This window comes from Lolium perenne, chromosome 7, assembly GCF_019359855.2.
Source record: "Lolium perenne isolate Kyuss_39 chromosome 7, Kyuss_2.0, whole genome shotgun sequence".
Taxonomy (NCBI): domain Eukaryota; kingdom Viridiplantae; phylum Streptophyta; class Magnoliopsida; order Poales; family Poaceae; genus Lolium; species Lolium perenne.
This window is the reverse complement of record NC_067250.2, coordinates 328,704,938-328,722,509: the sequence shown is the minus strand read 5'-3', so window position 1 is coordinate 328,722,509 and position 17,572 is coordinate 328,704,938. Positions and strand designations below refer to the sequence as shown.

The 17,572-nt window shown below is 43.7% G+C and overlaps 1 long non-coding RNA gene across 8 annotated transcripts; it reads left to right on the top strand.

Moving 5' to 3' along the window:
* The first annotated feature begins 3,364 nt into the window (after window positions 1-3,364).
* On the top strand, window positions 3,365-15,262 carry LOC127313315 (uncharacterized). Of its 8 annotated transcripts, none has more exons than XR_007858879.2 (6): window positions 3,365-4,019; window positions 4,777-4,889; window positions 5,377-8,227; window positions 9,347-12,319; window positions 13,123-13,995; window positions 14,996-15,262. It is a non-coding gene; the product is annotated as an uncharacterized lncRNA (long non-coding RNA). The 8 variants fall into 8 exon arrangements; XR_007858883.2 differs by having other exon boundaries at window positions 3,367-4,019; window positions 9,347-9,446; XR_007858881.2 differs by having other exon boundaries at window positions 3,367-4,019; window positions 9,347-9,462.
* Window positions 15,263-17,572: the final 2,310 nt, after the last annotated feature.

Here is a 17,572-nt window from a genome sequence, read left to right as displayed (position 1 = left end):
AACGGATGGTGGTGGTGCTAAGGTGGAGCGGTGTGCTTTTCCTGTGTCGGCGTCGTCGAGTCGCCGCGGCATGGTGCAGCGGTGTCTCGGGACGGATGCAGTGTGATGGACATGCGCAGGATGGTGGAGTCGTCTGGCGCCGTGGCGGCATCGATGGCAGGCCTGGCATGGTCAATGCGATGATCTCTCTTGAAGATGGAGTCAAGGAAGACGGCGGTAGCAACTTCTATGGCGTGTGCGTTGGCGTATGCTGAGAGTCCGCTTGACTGGATGTGCTTCTCATCTGCTATTGGGCGGCCTGGGAAGGCATTTGGTTTTTTTGGATGATATGTGTTGGTGAATTGTCACCCCCTTCATCCCTCTGTAGGTTTAGCGAGGTGGCTTTGAGTTTGATCTTTTGTATATATTGCTCTTGTAAGGTGTTGTGAATGATCTAATAAAAAAAGCCGTGTGCATCCTTTGGATGCAGAAGCTGGGGCGATATTTCCTCCATTTCGAAAAAAAAAATCTCGTGACACTGCTTGTGGATAACCACTGGCATCATAGCATAATTGTAGAATAGCGTCTATCCAAAGGTTTACCTTTTATTTTCTTCTTTTACCATAGAAATGGAATTCTATTTTCTTCTTTTACCATAGAAATGGAATTCTTTTATCTCCTGCTCCCTTCTCAAAAAATTTAGAATTGTATATAAGAGTTTGCTACTCAGTTCGTCATTTGGTATGCTTTATCGTGCCGACTTTGTTTTGTAATAATTAAAAACGTGTTGTCATCTTCCCACCTATTTTTTATTATCGTTATACAAAAAGAAAATTGGAGCAATTTTACAGGGTCGTGCGCCAAGGGACTCATATACCAGTGTCGCCTTATAGCATACATTGACCTTCTTGAAACATTTTAGTACCAATGATGTTTGCACCATTGCTATATTCGTCGGTAAACAATATGTAAGGTGGGTTGCATGTGGCAAGTTGTGACCGAAAGTTACTTTTGTTATTCTTACCTTACTGATTTGGTTTTTTAAATCCTATGAACTTAATCCCATTTACCTGCAGATTGGTTCGAATTTCACGGGATCGTGCGCCAAGACGCACATTTAAATCTAGTTTGTAACTAAGCAATTGTCATCATCTTGTGAGGGCAATTTCACACATCTGCCAACCTTTTAAAAAATACGTAGACCATGGTAAAGTGATGTCATATTTTTAAAACTGTAACAAGGAAATAAGCGGGGAGATAGAATCCACATGTTGCCATGTTTAATGCACATTTTTAAATAAAGACAATTGTTTAACCACATAACATTTTCTATCTCGTAGCAATGCAAGGGCATTTAGCTAGTATACACGAAAATAATTAATACTAGGTACTTCCTCCACTTAAAAAGGTACTTCTTAATTTTTTATCTAGATGTGTGACTAAAATGTGTAGATACATCTATAGAAGAGGTAATTAGTTAGGGTGTGACTATTTCTTAGTTAACTGACAACTAACTTTATTTTTGATGTCATTAAATTTCAGTTGCAAGTTGTAACTCATAACTAGCACGAATCACATTGCAAATTAAATGAAATAAGATTTAACTGACCACGAGCTGAGAACTAGCAAATCCCAATTAGTTAGAGCATCTCTAACAGAGCCCGTAAACACGCGAACTGAAAACACCAAGTTTAGTTCACTGAACTCGTGTTTACGATCAAAAAATTGTTGGCACATAACAGAATCCATAAACCAAAACTGTAAAACAACTTATTCAGAAATATGTCATTAAAGGCCCACCTGTCAGTTTTTTTACCTTTTACCCCTTTTTTCCTTTTTTTTCGCTTGGTCGTCTTCTTCCTAGGTCTAGGCCGAGCCTCACGCCCGGGCTCGCTGCCGCCCTCCACCAGCCCTGCCATCGCCCTTGGCCCAACAACGCGCCCGCCCTGAGCTCGCTGGCCCGTCGGTGCGCTCGTCCTCCCCCGTCCCGACCCGAGCTCACCGCCCCGCGCTGCGCCACCTACCGTCAGCTGCCCTGCTATAGTCTAGAAAGGTCGCGATGCTACATCCTGATCGGATTAGGTTGAGATTCGCCGGAATTTGGCTGGATTTCGGCAACTGTACCGACGAAAGCAGTTGGACTGATATGAAATTTCAGCGGCGACACGAGTTGAAGTTTGTATTCAATTCACCCTTTCAGCCCCTACTATTACATGCCCAGTTGGGTTTCCGGTGCGACATGTAAAGTTTTTTTACAGCAAGTGATCTGCGCTATTTTCTGAACAACCTTTTTTTTTGAGAATTTCTCTGCATTCATATCACGGAAAGATACAAAGTTGTTGACCCTTACAAGCACAGAGAAACACAAATACAAAGGACCAAAAACACCTAGAACACCCTAAGACCACCATAGCCCATGAAGATCTCCGGAGCCCTGTGTCATCATCCCATAAACTTGAGAGAAGACCCCTGCAGAAAGAACTACAACCAAGCGCAAGCAGGTCATCATCTTCGACCACGGTGCAATTGCCACCACGCTGCTTCCTCCTTCCTTGACACCAGTGCCGAGAAGGCATGGACACCAATCCAACACGCCTGCAGCAGCCGTCGCCATCTTTGGCTTTGAGTACCGCGAAAAGTGTCCCTTCCAGAAGGAAGGGAACTCGAGTCAACCGACCGGTCCAGCACCGCGGCCGGGCCATCCGCCCGGGCAAACCAGGAACTCCCTCCAACATCAGCGCCGAGGAGGAAGAAAAACAGCAGCAGCAAATCATACCGACAAGGAGGAAGAAGGGTCTTTCTCCCGACCATCTGGCCGATTTTGGCGTCGCCACGTCGGACCGCCTCCTCCCCTCGCCACCAAGGCCGGCCAGAAGAAGCTGCAAGACGTGACAGCCGCAAGCCACCAGAAGAACACAAACCCTAAAAAGGAAGACAGTGGTGCCATCTCCTTCCTCTCCCTCGCCACCACGGCCGGCCGAGGAGAAGGCAACAACATCAGCACTCCTCCGACTCCAGAACAGACTCCGCAAACTCCACGGCATGGTCGAAATTCGACCGTGCCCGGGGAATCCACCCTCCCCCGATCCGCAGATCTGAGAGGAAACCAGGCCAGCAGCTCGCCGGCGCCGCCACAAGTGGCCTTGCCGAGATGGGGATCGAGCTCCAGCATCCTTATTCCGACGCGACGTCGCCTCCACCATCTCGACGCCGTCCCAGAGCACCACGCGAAGACTAGGCCGGGCGCTTCCCGGCGCAGCTGAGGAGAAGCCCCCGCCGCCGCCACGCCACCGGGGCTTTGCCCGGCGGCGCCACCGGCGGTGGCGGCGGGAGGAGGGGGTGCGGTGGGTGTGGCGGCTAGGGTTGGGGTCGTGGGTTGCTACGTTTCCCCCTGGAGATCAGTGAGGGCATCCGCATTTTCTGAACAACCTGTTTCTTCTCTCATGACGTCCCTCTCCCCCACCGTATTGCCGCCACCGCCGGCTCTCGACCGGCGCCGACCTATTCCCGCGCCGCCGCTCACCGGAGCGGCACTGCGTTGGTCTCCTCCGCTATTTCCCTGCCCCCGTGACGCCACTCCATCCCCGTGTGTGACCCTAGCGGAAACCCTATTTGACACAGTCGCCGGCGCCGTTGCCGCTGCTCCGGCGCCGAGGAATCCCTGGCATCCGAGTCCCGCCTTGGCCACCCTCCGCTCTCTGCAAGCGGGATGTCCGAGGCCCTGTGCTCCAACTCCCAAGACATTCCTTTCCCATCCTCTTCGCATCGCCAGAATGGCCGCGGACCCTAACGAGCTCGGCCGGAGGGTCGTTGCCGTACGTATTGTGGACTCCGACGCCGCCGGCACCAGCAAACTCATGCGTGCCGTCGAGGACGCCGAGAAAACCATCCGCCAGCAGGTGACCCTAGTGTCCAATTCCCCATCCCCCTCGCCCCGACCCTTTATTGAGAGCGAATCCTCTGTGATGTCATTGATACGAGTGCCTGTATCTCTTACGCACACGCACAGCTCGAGGAGAACGGCCGCCTGAAGGACATAGGTGAGGCTAGCAATCAACGGCAGTAAGACGAGGATGCTATGTATGTGTATCTGCTTTTACTAGTTCGATTATAGATTAGTTGTTGTTCCCTACTCTGCACTTATTCAAGTACATTGGTGTTTTTTTTTTCGAAATGGGGCATTGCCCAGCCTCTGCATCAATGTGATGCACACGGCTTTTCATTTATTTGAAAGGTTCAAAAATATTCAGAAGTTTACATCACGGATCAGAGATGGTTGAGACAAGTATCAACCATCGGAAAATGAATAAAAACACAGAATTATCCATTTTGTATCCTACTAGTGTGTCGCCACCCAGTAGCCTGGAAAAAGAAGTCCTGAGTAACCGTCAGCAGACGGTTGCACCCAATATCCATAGTCTGCACTTATTCAAGTACATTGGTGTATAGCTGGCACTTGTGTTTATGCATTGATGCCTTTCCTTAGGGAAGCTTATAGACTGATACTAATGATACAAGATACTAGCGTATATCTGCTGCATTTGTGAAAATGTTTCACTTTTCAGTTTCAAAAGTTCTCATCTAATCCTTCAGTTGGTCCTGGTCTTAGATTTAACTGGGTATGTTGCCTCGTAGTTTCTCTAAAATTAGCAAAAAAAAATCTGTATGATTCCAGAGCGCACTTTTGGGTGGCCTCTCGCTAACTTCATATCATACTTAGATCACTACTAGTGTACTTGTACATCTTTGTTTTTGCATTGTTAGTCTCAAAAATTGTCTTTCTGCCTTGTTTTGCAGGCATGTACTTCATAGGTTAACTAGCCATCTTTCCACGCTTGGTTCGAGCTGAAGCTTAGTAAGGTGGTAGCAAAATTCAGCTGATGGGCAAGACCCAGGAGGTTCACAGAATCGTAAGTCCAACCCCATCACCCGCTCTCTATGCCCCGACCACCACCTGCTTATTTAATTGGATATTTCCCTGCCCAAACCCTGCTCCACAGACTGATAGTTGGAATATAGAACACAAACTGCAGTTAGCTTTGATAATAACTATATTAAGAAATTACACCTGCTTTGCTTAGCTGTTTAACTCTAGCAACTGGTACTCTTTTATTTGTGACACTGAATCCAAACTGAAGTAGATAGTTCAGCTTTCTGAACATTGGGATGATTTAAGTTTATCATAGGATACACTTATTTGCTCAGCTTAACATCTGGAGTACTGTTTTCAATTTTTTTTGTGCACTGTTAATGACCAATTTGATAATATACATGCATAGCTTTATTTCTGTTTGAAGTTTACGTGTGGTATGGTTTTTCCATTTGTAAAGTTGCCCTCCAAGTACAGTTGGCGTTATGTTACTCTTGCTCATGATTCAAGGTCTTCATTTCTTTCAGCTACCGATATCATCTTGTGGAAGTCTAGACGTGCTACAGTTGGTGTTATATTTGGTGCTACCATTGCATGGTGGTTGTTTGAGAAGTCTGAGCTGTCATTCTTGACTATCTGCTGTGATTTACTGCTCATTTTGACTTGCAGAGTAAGCAAGGAACCCATATCCCTGCTTTTATGTTCTTAAATATTCCAACGGAGGTGTATCTATATTTTCTTGTCGGTAAATTATTGTAGCCAACCTAGGAGTTAGTTTCTAAAGTGCAAGCTGTTAACTTCAACGGAATTTAGTAGTCAAAGATGGTCATGAAAATAAGAAATTTCAGAATTTCATGAAAATTCTTTTAGACCTTCAGTGTTCAGAGTGAGTGGATTAAGCATGTATGGCTGCTGTTTGCATAGGTTCTGTGGAGCTTACAGATTGCTTAAATTTAATTGCTAGTCTTCCACAAGTGGCTTTTATGTTTACTGTAGGTAGCTTCTCTTTTATTGTATGCACTATCTTGGATTACACTAACCAGAACATGGTATATCTGTAATTGAAGGTTTTTTCAAATTCATATTTTGCATTTCCAGACTTGAAATCTTACCCCTGCAACAATATGTTTGTAGTGCGATTATGGACTCTGTTGGATGTGAAGATTCTTTAGCTAGATGTTTGCAACCTAGATGTTTCATTGTGTCAAAAGGGCCAGGGCTCTAGCTAATTGCTCCTTTTTTTGAGATACTAGCTAACTGCTCTTTCATACTGAAAGCAAGCATCTAACATACTGGATCTACTTGGCTTCGTTTATATTTTGCTTTGTTGTTGTAGATTTGAGAACTATCTAGCAATGTAGTGATCATTAGATTTGTGCCGAAGTTTGTCTCCATTGTCAGTTAAGGTGAAGTACCAAAACATCATGTTCTCATTTGATTCTCCATTAATAAACCCAATGAATACAACAATTTCTCTTTGTTTCTCATGATCTTATCTGAAAGTTACCATGTATCTCTTGAATTGATTATAACTAATTTCTTGATGTTTACTTTGCGGGACTGGAAAACTTACATTTGGTTTGACATGTTCATATTTGTTCTTTTTTTATTGAAGTTGTAGCTCTATAATTTGTAATTCCTTGCAGTTTTCTTCTGCATGGTTTTATGGTCATTTAACTGGGAAAATATTCGCTTTACATTTCTCATTAAATTCAGTTGTACCTTCAGATCAACTAGTGGTGGTCTCTCATGTATGTCATGTTGAAGATGACAATGGACTTGATCTGGAGTGGTATTTGGTTCACACATGGGACATACAAATACAACATAGTTTTTGAATGAATTACCCGTTATAATTAATATTGCATAAGGGAAATACCTGTAGCTTGATTGCATGTGAATGCCAAATTCTATATCTATCAGTACACACATGAAATTTTAACCACTTTATTATATCTATCAGTAAAGTTTTTGAATGAATTGCCCCTTGTAATTAATATCCGTTATAATTATATCTATCAGCTCATGATAGAATTTAACCCAAGGTAAGGACAAACTTATCCGTGTTGTTGTTTCAAATGTCCTTATTTCTTTACCAGTAGATTAGGAATAAACCGTCTGGTAGTAAACCAAGGGGCAATTAACTATATGTCATTGAGTGAGTGCGACATGGATTGCTCGTGTAGTATACTGTGATTAGATGGTTGGATACCTATTGATTACTTGTCTCATCGATCATTATCTGGTTGTTCTCGGAAGCATTAGTTAGGCTGTGTATGTTACATAAGTAACTACCTCTGGATTGGTTAATTGCTCTCGTGTGGCGCTATTTTTCCCCATCCATCGTCTTTAATGTAAGATCAGAGTTACTCGCTGATCATGCATGCACCCTCCTCCCTCCATCGTATTATCAAATATTTAATTCATCTGAAGTCTGCATCAGTTGCTTGTTTTAGATGCCCTGTTGTCTTATGCCTTGCCCATCTCCCCCTCACTATTTGAATCACAATCACTATCTATGTGTGAACTTGAAACATGCAAGCAACTTCCCAATTATTATCTTACTTATCTTAGACCCCAAACTGTTGCACAGACCATACTAGTTCAACAGACCAAACTGTTGCACAGACCATACTAGACCCCAAACTGTTGCACAGACCCCAGCTGCTCTTTCTTTAATATTGGAACCCTTTTTTTGTGTCCACTGCTCTCGAAACTTTTCCTTCTTATTTGTATCTGTTAGGGGCTTGTGATTGTAAAGCTTACAAGATTTTCTGTGGTTTCCATCATCGATGGCAAGAAAAGAGCAGAATAATGTTAAATTACCCCAGAAAGACATCACCAGAGCATGACATCGGATATTTGTGCTCATGTGTGCAATCTGGAAGGGAGGGCAAAAGTATATTATCCATCTTCACTAAAATCCAGGTGACTGAATTATTGTTTTACTACCCTACTTTGTGTGTAGTTCATGATTCTTAAAGCTATCAACATGGGTCAGCAACGACAAGATCCAGTTGCTCAATGGAAGGTGGTGATAGTGGGGAGACAGAGGCGGTGGTGGATGTGCTCGAGTTCACTGTCACAGGGGGGGCCATGGGTTGACATCTCCATAAGCAGGCCAAAGCAGGCACAAGTGAGCCGCTCGCCCCAAGCAGCTAGCCACTCTTCTTCTCACTCTCCATCCATTGCCTCTCTCTAAATGTCTCTGTTTTATTGTCTTTCCTTCTTCTCATTTCCAGCATGAAGGCATCACTGGCTGTTGTTGCTACCAGTAGAGAGGATAGAATTCAGTAACATGTCTGTAATTGCAGTGGCAATAATGGCTAGAGGATAGAATTCCAACTGAACTGTTGGGTGAAGATTTATGTTGAAAAGGTGTAGCGTCTTGGTAGTTGCGGGATAATTCCTAGGTTAATATTTGCTCATGCAATAAATATATAACATTGATATCCTATTATGTTTTTGTAAGTTCATTATTCTTTTCTGATAGCAGTTTATTGTTCTGTTCAGACAACTATTAGTTCAGCTTGTTCCTATTCTCTTGCACTGAGTAGTGAGTAATACCCCACTTCAGTTTTGACCATATATTAAAGCTCTTCATTTGAATGAGCTGTAGCTACTACCTCGTGATTACCATATATAAAGGTATGTCTGAAGCTATATACATTATGTTCATAAACTGAAAATCATTCTTTTATTTGGATTGGCAAAGAATAGTTCTGGCATTAATGCTTATAGTTTATCACAAACTCTTGCTCATGAGGAACTGGCCTATTATACCACTTAACTGCAGAAGAAATTGTGTTAATTTTCAGTACCGAACATTGGCCAATCAAATGCTTATAAATCCCCTGTTCATTGTTTTTCTGAATCGGGATTTAACTATCAACATAGATGTTCTGAAGTTTCCATTTGATTTTTAACATTCACGCAACATTTGTTAATTCATGTTAGTTTTGGCGTCTTGAACGAGTAACACCCATAATCTATGTTCTGTGCTACCTCTTATTGGCAGTCATGAACATTATTGCATTCCAGGTCAAGTTCTTTCTCTGATAAAATTAATACTCCCTCCATATCACAGCTTAAGGCGTAAATCTCTGAGCACGCTTATTAAGGAGCAACTAGGCAGCCATCACCAGGAGAGAAAAAAACGAGCAGTTCCCCTTTTACCCCTGCATGCATGCAATTACTCATGTTTTGCTTGGACTCTTCGGTTCTCACTCAGCGCTTATTAAGGAGAAGTACATGGTCTAGATGATCTAGCTGAAGGATTGAAGCGACAGCTGTTAATACACGCGTGGAAGTCGAAGCAAAATATGAGCAGCGCTTTTACTCCTGTTGCGCTTTTCTCCGGAACGAGGGAACGGAGGGAGGGGCAAAGTTGGAATCCATCTACACAGCTGGACACCACGCCTTAAGCTATGAGCAAATTTTGAAAAAAAATATGCGCCCTAAGCTGTGATATAGAGGGAGTATGCATTAATGCTTCAGATTTTGTGTTCCGTGAAACAACGGATGACCTGGCATCGGATCCAGTGCTTGAAGATGCATACGCCCTCAAGATGCTTCAGATTTTATTGCAATGTTGCAGGTTTGCTCACACAATGGTAACATCTGATCCTTACAATGCATTCTTTTTTTCGAGAAAACGCAAAGGACCTTTGCGTTTCATTTCATTGAAAAGGAAGAGTTTGGGTTACATCCTCCTAGGAGGCAAAACACAGGAAAATGCAAGAAAAGATCAGTGCACGTCCCAGGTGGCAATGCATTCTTTTTGGCGGCCTACAAAGATATTTTTGTGCATATTTATTTATGTAAATACATATGAGGCCTGTTTATGGCTCATCCCTGATCTATAATCTAAATAGACTGAGAAGCTTTCTTTTCAACGATTTTTCTAGACATGTTGGTCCACATGATCATTTATATATCATCGCCTGTGTTTCACATAGATTTCTTCATTTTAACAATTTGATCAACAATATCATAAAAATAGGGATAACTGATAGTTTGGATGAACACGTGTATATTGAACTCCATATATTATGTTATTATGAGAAAGAATTCAATCCATGTTCTGATATCTAATTTTAATATTTTGGCTGCTTGCAAGTGCCACTTTTGAGTTCTCTCTGCTCATTATAAGAATATCAGCTCCAGAGTTCTCTTGCTATCAGGTTACCAATGAACCACCGGTTACTTTTCTTAGTTTATAAAAAATGGGAATATATTATTTCAGCTTATAAGTATTTTTTTAACCAAAAACAGTATTCCAACTTCACCTGTCTATATTGCAAAAAAGACCTGATTGTACTTTTTTTTTTTTGAACTTGGGCTTATATTAATAATTAAGATGGAGCAATTCTGTTACAGTCACTCTCGGCATAACACATCACACAGGATGGTAGAGAGCCGAGTAAAACACACACACCGGAAGCAAGAAGCCCTAACCTAGCTAGCTCATGAGCTACCTGGTTGTTTCCTCTGTTTACCTTGGATATACTGTAAGTAGGGAAACCCAAAAGCAAAGTCTTAGTATCTTTCACGACATCAGCAATGGCTGATTTTGAGGTAGTAGGTCCTTTCAGTTCACTGATTAGAGTGGCACAGTCGCTTTCGACAGTGATAGGGCCTGCGAAGCTCGGGATGGTAGCTTTGATTCCTTAAGCAAGCAAACGCTTCAGCGGCTTCAGCGTTGCTACAATGTTGAATGTTTCCCCAAGCAGACAAAATAATGGTACCATTTTTGTCACGCAGAACAGCTCCCCAGGCTCCTGAGTTTGTGTCTTCACTGAAACTTGCATCAGTATTCAGCTTTGCCCATCCCATATCTGGAGGTTTCCAACCTTCAGCGATTTTCTTTGGCTTGGAATCTGTTTGTTCGTCTTGGCAGAAAACAGGCTTTTTACCTTTAGGGTCTACCACGTCCCAGTTTGTGTTGGTTACCTGCATAGGAGATAAGTATGATTGTAGAAAAATAGCAGACTCTTCGATGTTACATTTACCATCTCCAAAAATGATGTTGTTTCGCAGGTGCCAAGACCTCCACCAGAGTAGCATGAGCTTCGATCTTGTCTCAGTATCAACCTGATTGAGCAAGATCAGCACCCAGTCCTTGCCGGTGAATTTTAGTTTCTCTTCATCTGGGAGATACCATGTGTCCCTCATTTTCTGTCTCAGGGCTTTAGCCTTCGTACAAATCATAACAGCATGGTGGCTAGTTTCTGCTTCCACTCCACAGATTTGACACGTTGGAAGATGCTCCATGTTTCTTTCATATCTAAGAACTTGAACTCCCAGTGTATCAGTCGCAAGCTTCCAAGCAAACACACGAACCTTTGGTGGCACTTTTGCATTCCAAATAATTTTCCATAAATCTCTTTCGCCCGGGGGCCTGCAGCTCTGTCCAGCCCCATCAGTCTTTGAATTTATCTCAACTGCGAGTCTGTAAGCACTCTTAACCGAGAAAAAACCATTGTTCTCATGGTTCCATGCAATGTAGTCATTCCCATTGAAAGAAGGTATTCTGATATTCAGGACCATTTCAGCATCTGGTGGGTGGAAGATTGTGCGCACCAGATCTTCTTTCCAAGACTTAGAAGAAGGGTCGATAAAGTCGGACACCCATCTTAGTCTTGATTTACTAGCATTTCCAAAAACCTTTAGGTTTCCTCTAGGCACCCAGTTGTCTCGCCAAATCCTAATTTTTTCGCCATTGACGACGCGCCAGATTACACCTTTTTTCAGTAGATCCAGCCCGTGGGCAATTCCTTGCCAACAAGGGGAGGAATTTTTGATGAAGGCAGTGTCGATTAGATCACCAGCTGGGTAGTATCTCGCTTTAAGCACTCTTGCACATAAACTCTCAGGGTGCTCAATCAGCCGCCAAGCTTGTTTAGCCAAGAGGGCTTGGTTGAAAAGCCGCAAATCTCTAAATCCAATGCCACCCTGCAGTTTTGGTCTTGTCATTTTGTCCCAGCCCATCCAGTGTGTTTTCCTTTGATCCTCTTCATCCCCCCACCAGAAGTTTCTAATGATTTGGGAAAGGTCATCACATAGGCCAGCTGAAAACTTGAAAACGCTCATAGCATGACAGGGTATTGCTTGAGCGACAGATTTTACTAAAGTTTCTTTTGCTGCAGAGGACATGTTTTTCTCTGACCAGTCTGTACACTTTTTTCGCAGTCTCTCCTTGGTGTACTGGAGTTTACCATTTTTCATCCTACCTTCAGGGATTGGTAGACCCAGATACTTTCCATCAAGAGTCGAGATATCAGCTTTCAACAGATTTGCCACAGCTTCCCCTTCGTTATGGCTGCAATTTTGCCCCAACATCAGAGTGCATTTCTGTTGGTTCAGCAACTGCCCCGACCCTCTTTCATAGCTGCGCAGAATGTCATTAACAGTTGCTGCCTGATTCAAACTTGCTTGGAAAAATAAGAGGCTGTCATCAGCAAAGAGAAGGTGAGATATTCCTGGACTTTTCCTACATATCTGAAGCTCTTGCATATTCCCAATATCAATTTGTTGTTGCAGCAGCTTGATCAGCCCTTCGGCGACAAAGAGGAAGAGGTAAGGGGATAGAGGATCCCCCTGGCGGAGACCTCTTGATTGTACTGGACATACTTTGTTCGAGTTTTGTAACAAAGTGGTTGAATGGAGGAAACTGATTCCATCCATTAACTAAGAAAAGACAAAGGTCGAATCCTTCATCTGAGGCAAATCATTGCATCCATATGTATGGTGTAATGTGGGTGCTTCTGTAGCATGGATAAGCTAGCACGTTTCTTGGAAACTGCTACTGGATATGAGGGGGTCTTATTAACTGTAGTGTCATGGAAAGGATCCAAAAAGATGTGGCTACGTATTGGGTTAGTAGCCCTGGTGATTAACATATCTTGGTGCTTTGTTTGAATTTTAAAATGTGCATCCATTTTCCATTTCCAAAATCACTAGATGCTGGCTCACTTTAACTAAGCATAAATCTAGTACTTAAGATTAGAAGTGAAAACTAGGAAATGAATGCTTCTGCTTTTAGAGTAGTGTATATGCAGTGGTTGGTGGTTGGGATTTGTTCTTAGTCGATGGATTTAAATAAATTTCCGATATTCCCACTATCTGGATTGTGTCCCTCAGGCCTTAGTTTACTCATTGGGTTGTTTGCCTGCCTCCTATATTTTTTCAACTCTGCCATATTTTTTCAGTTGCCACAATACCAAAATATATAGACTAACTAAGATAATTTCCATGCATGTTGCTGCAAGCAGTGTAAATAAGTGATCACCACCATGGTTTTCATCCATGAAGGAATCTGATTGTCCAAGCGCATCCAGGAACCTCCGTTCTGCAAGCTGCACCATAACTGATAAGGCAGACACCATGATATTTATTTCCATTTGATTTTGCTACTAGGATACCATGATATTATCTACTTGTACAAATACAGTAGACAGCATGCATTCAATGTTCGCAGCTCTTGATGGCAATTTAGCTTAACATCGTGGATCATTATTGTATACTTACAATACTTGGAATGGTATTATGTTTTTCTCTTAAATCTTATTAACCTTCCTCTGTATGGATCTATGGTAGGGAAATTTTATTCTCAATTACCAAATTAAATCACAGACATTCTCATATACTTTCTTCCTCACATATAGAACATGTACTTTCTCATCAGCCAATGCATGTAGAACAGGATTAGAGGGCACCTGTCAGACATTCTTCTCTCAGCGACAGTGATACACTGGATACTCTCACAGATTATGAACTTATGGTGAAGGGTCTTCCACATATTAGTGCTGAATCAGATGACCATTTCATATTGATTACAAGTCAGCTTTCTAAGCTCTGTCATATAGTATTGCTTCATTCTGCAATGTACATTCTTATTTAAATAGCAGCACTTTGTATCTGAAAATGCATCACTGGACCATCTGAAAATGCATCACGGGAGCAGCACTGATATGCTACAAAGAATATGAGTATGTAATTACTTTTTTGTGCTATGAAGCTGTCACCTACTTGAGTTACCGTAAATCACAGGCTTATTCTTCAGCAAGCAATTCAAGTGATTGGAGTTATGTTGCATGAATTCAAAATTACCGACATGGGTGACGGTGATCTGACTACTTGGTCAGGTAGTATCTGTACGACATTAGTCCATATTTTGGTTTCAAACACATCAAATATTGTCTCAATACTCTCTTTTGTGGTTTTTCTACTGTCGTTACAACCAAACATATGCAACATTCCTTACTACTACCTCTACAAATGCGTGGTGAATGAACACCGGAGACACCGCACAACAAGACTCGATTCTACCTCTAATTGCTTCCTCCTGTAGACTTTTGTCTTTGTATCACAATGTAATTATACCATTGTGGTACTGACTGTTCTCTATCGTAAAGCAGATGTTTATGTGTACTAACAAAATGAATACTCGACTGTTCTCTAATCTTTGGTCATTGATAGGATCTACTCCATCCATCTAATGAAACTTGTCTACCATTTGATAAAATTTGGATGTGTCTACATACTAGATAGTGTTTAGATACATCTAATTTTTGACAAATCTCGGACACCTTTCGTAGGATGGAGGGAGTAGTAGGTATTCTATAATTATGCACGGATTATTTATGTTCTCATCATGTCAATGATTATATGTTATGTAACTTGCTATGCATGACATGTTGTAAATTTCTTTAGCGTCTCAGCAAGACCATCTTTCAAAATGCTTGCTCATCAAGGTTTCCTGAATGTAATAACTAGTAATATCTGTCTCAGCTTGGTTCACATAGCATGAATAGCTAGAGCACAATAGTTGCAAAAAAAATGGAGTTAACATGTGCATTTCATTTGCCAACCTAATGGTAAATCAAATTGTATATTTTGGTCGGTATTCATATGATTGCTCGCCATAGCGTGGCAGGCCGCGCCTACCTGCTATCTAGTGAATTAAGTTCACCATCACATCTATGTACATGCTTATCTATGCTGTGCAAAGTATCCATTTACCTATTTTGTCATAATATTCTGACATAATTTTGGGGACATGTATGTGTATGTACTGTATCTTCTATTCATAGTTCTGAGATTGTCCATATGGTTAAATAAACTACATTTTGTTGTTTTTTGTAGAATGGGATGACAAGGAAGATGGTAACGAAGCTGTCCAGCAATGGGAGATGGTTGGACGTCTGGAGAAACTAAAATACTCAGATGAAGTGAACTAGTTGCCTAGCAATGGCAAGCTACCGTACATCTGTCTTCGTTGAGGCATGGAGGATCATTGTGAATATTGGTTCCATGTTTTCTTCAGGTTATGTAATGATGTCATAAGTTAATTGCGAATAAATGATGTTATAAGTTAACTGAACAGTAATAGCATTGGTCATACTACATCAAGCAGTCAGAGAAGAAGGCTGCGTGGGCTAGGTATGTTGAGGAATCGTAGTATTCATCCTTTTTTGCCACGAGTTTCTTCATGGGGCTCCTCAACTGACGGACGCAGGACACTGTAGCACGATCTAGACTCCAAGGATGCCCGAATCAACCTACCTCCACTCATACACCTAGAAGGGATAGGATCTAGCTGGATTTGAGGAAAGGGATAGACTAGTTGGCACTTGGCAGGATCTAGCTGGATTTGAGGAAGATGACTAAGTGTTCACCATGATGTACATTACGCCCCTAAGGCTCACGTCCTGAGCAGAGCCCAACACCGGCAGCAGATCGCCACCCCAAAACATTGTGCTCTTACCGAGTAGACTTGGTGACTTTTTTAAGAAGACCACGGCACTATGGCGCCACAAGTGCATGGTCTGGTAACCAGGACCGGTTTTCCCCGGCACCTGAGAAGAGGAAGACACAATTCAGGACATGACCATGCTCCCAAGGAGGTAGAGGTACTTGCATGCGTTGTTGTGGCCAACAGCATTGCTTCCACCCCGGCCATAGCTTGTGTCCCAGAAACCCGCCCAAAGGCTGAATGAAGATGGTGGGAGAAGACGCAAGACACCGGCTTGAGACATCACAACAAGAAGGAAAGAGAGAGATATAGAGAGGGTCACTGCTGGCCTCACCATCAAAGGAGAGAGATGCGTCGGTCACCTGGCACGACCTCTGCTTGATTTGGGCGAGATCGGACATAGAAGCAGAGAGGAAGGTGGGAGAAGAAAGCAGGAGATAGAAAACCAGAGGTAGAGACAAGGACACACAATCAGCGTTTAATTTCTTTCATAATTGTCTCGTTACAACGATGGTGTATTTAACCCAGCAACACACACATACGGTACAACCTGGCATGGCCCAAGAGGAAACCTGACCACGTTTCAGCCCAAACAACCCAGCTCTTGCTCTTTCAAGTCACACGACACAAGTTAATCAGGTTCATCTGACGGTGGAGGTGCGACATCACCACCGTTTCGACTATGAGTTTGCATGAGCTCGGAGGAGGAGCATGCCATGCTGCTCGGCCACTAGCGCTGTTGCACCATCCCCGCGCTCCAAGAGATGAGCTATTGAGCCGAAAGTGTGTGTCTGAGCCGTGGCCCACCAGGCCTAGATTGGGCCCGAACTCTGGGAGCGACCACCCCCCAGTCCCCCACCGATGCCAACTAGCAAGTGCTACACCATCATGAAACACCAGCCACACCACATCCACACCCCCTCCTTGCACATGGCACGCTGACCGCGCCGCCGAAGATCCATCGTCGCTGCCTCGATAGACGTTGCCACGACGGCAACAAAACACTGCAAGAGGCCTCGCCTCCATCGTCGGCAGCAGAGGCTTCACTGGCTACATCCTCTGATAGCGACATGGAGGGTGATGAGGTCTAAGACCCCGTTTGTGGCCCGATCTTGCGGTTGACCCGAAATCCAAAGAGGGATGAGAGGGAGAGCGCGAAGAACACGATGAACACGAAGAACACGAGGAACTCACGCACGCACACCAACCCGATACAATCGATACTTACCCCCGTGGCTCGATGGACCACGCCAATAGAATCAACCCGGGAGAGACGCGAGGTAGAATCCCGGAGCGGAGAGATTGGTGAGGGAGATGAATCTAGGAGTGGGAGAGAGAGTGGGTAGCACTAGAATCTCACACACCAAATCCAATCATCCAACAAGGGTAGCCTTGATACAAAGGGGATGAAACCCTAGGGAGACAAAGCTCAAATCCATGTCTAAGCCTAAATCTTGTCTAAAGAGGTAAGGGGGCAACCGGGGTGCTTATATAGGCATACAAGGCAGCTCGGGTCGAACGGGTACAAGTTGGTGGGGTCAAACACGTGAAATCCGGTCACAGGGCCGGTTGGACCGGGTCTGGGACCGGCCCATCCGGTCCAAACCGGATCCTGGACCGGGCGGTGACCGGGCGGGGCTTCGGGAGCCCCGGGATTGCGTCCGGATGGCACGAGCGTAGATTCCGGTCGAAACCGGACCGTCCGGTCTGGGGGCCGGTCAGACCGGGCCTGGGGCCGGCCTGGCCGGTCATAGGGCCGGTCAGACCGGGCCTGGGGCCGGCCTGGCCCTTTTCCCCTCTTGCCTCTTCTTCCTCTTCCTTCTTCTTCTTCTTCTTCTTCTTCTTCTTCTTCTTCTTCTTCTTCTTCTTCCTTGCACCATGATGAATGGCTCCTCTTCCCTTCCCTTGCTTCCTTGCACCATGGGTGTTCCTCCTCTCCGGTCCTCGATGACTCTTGTACCTAATGA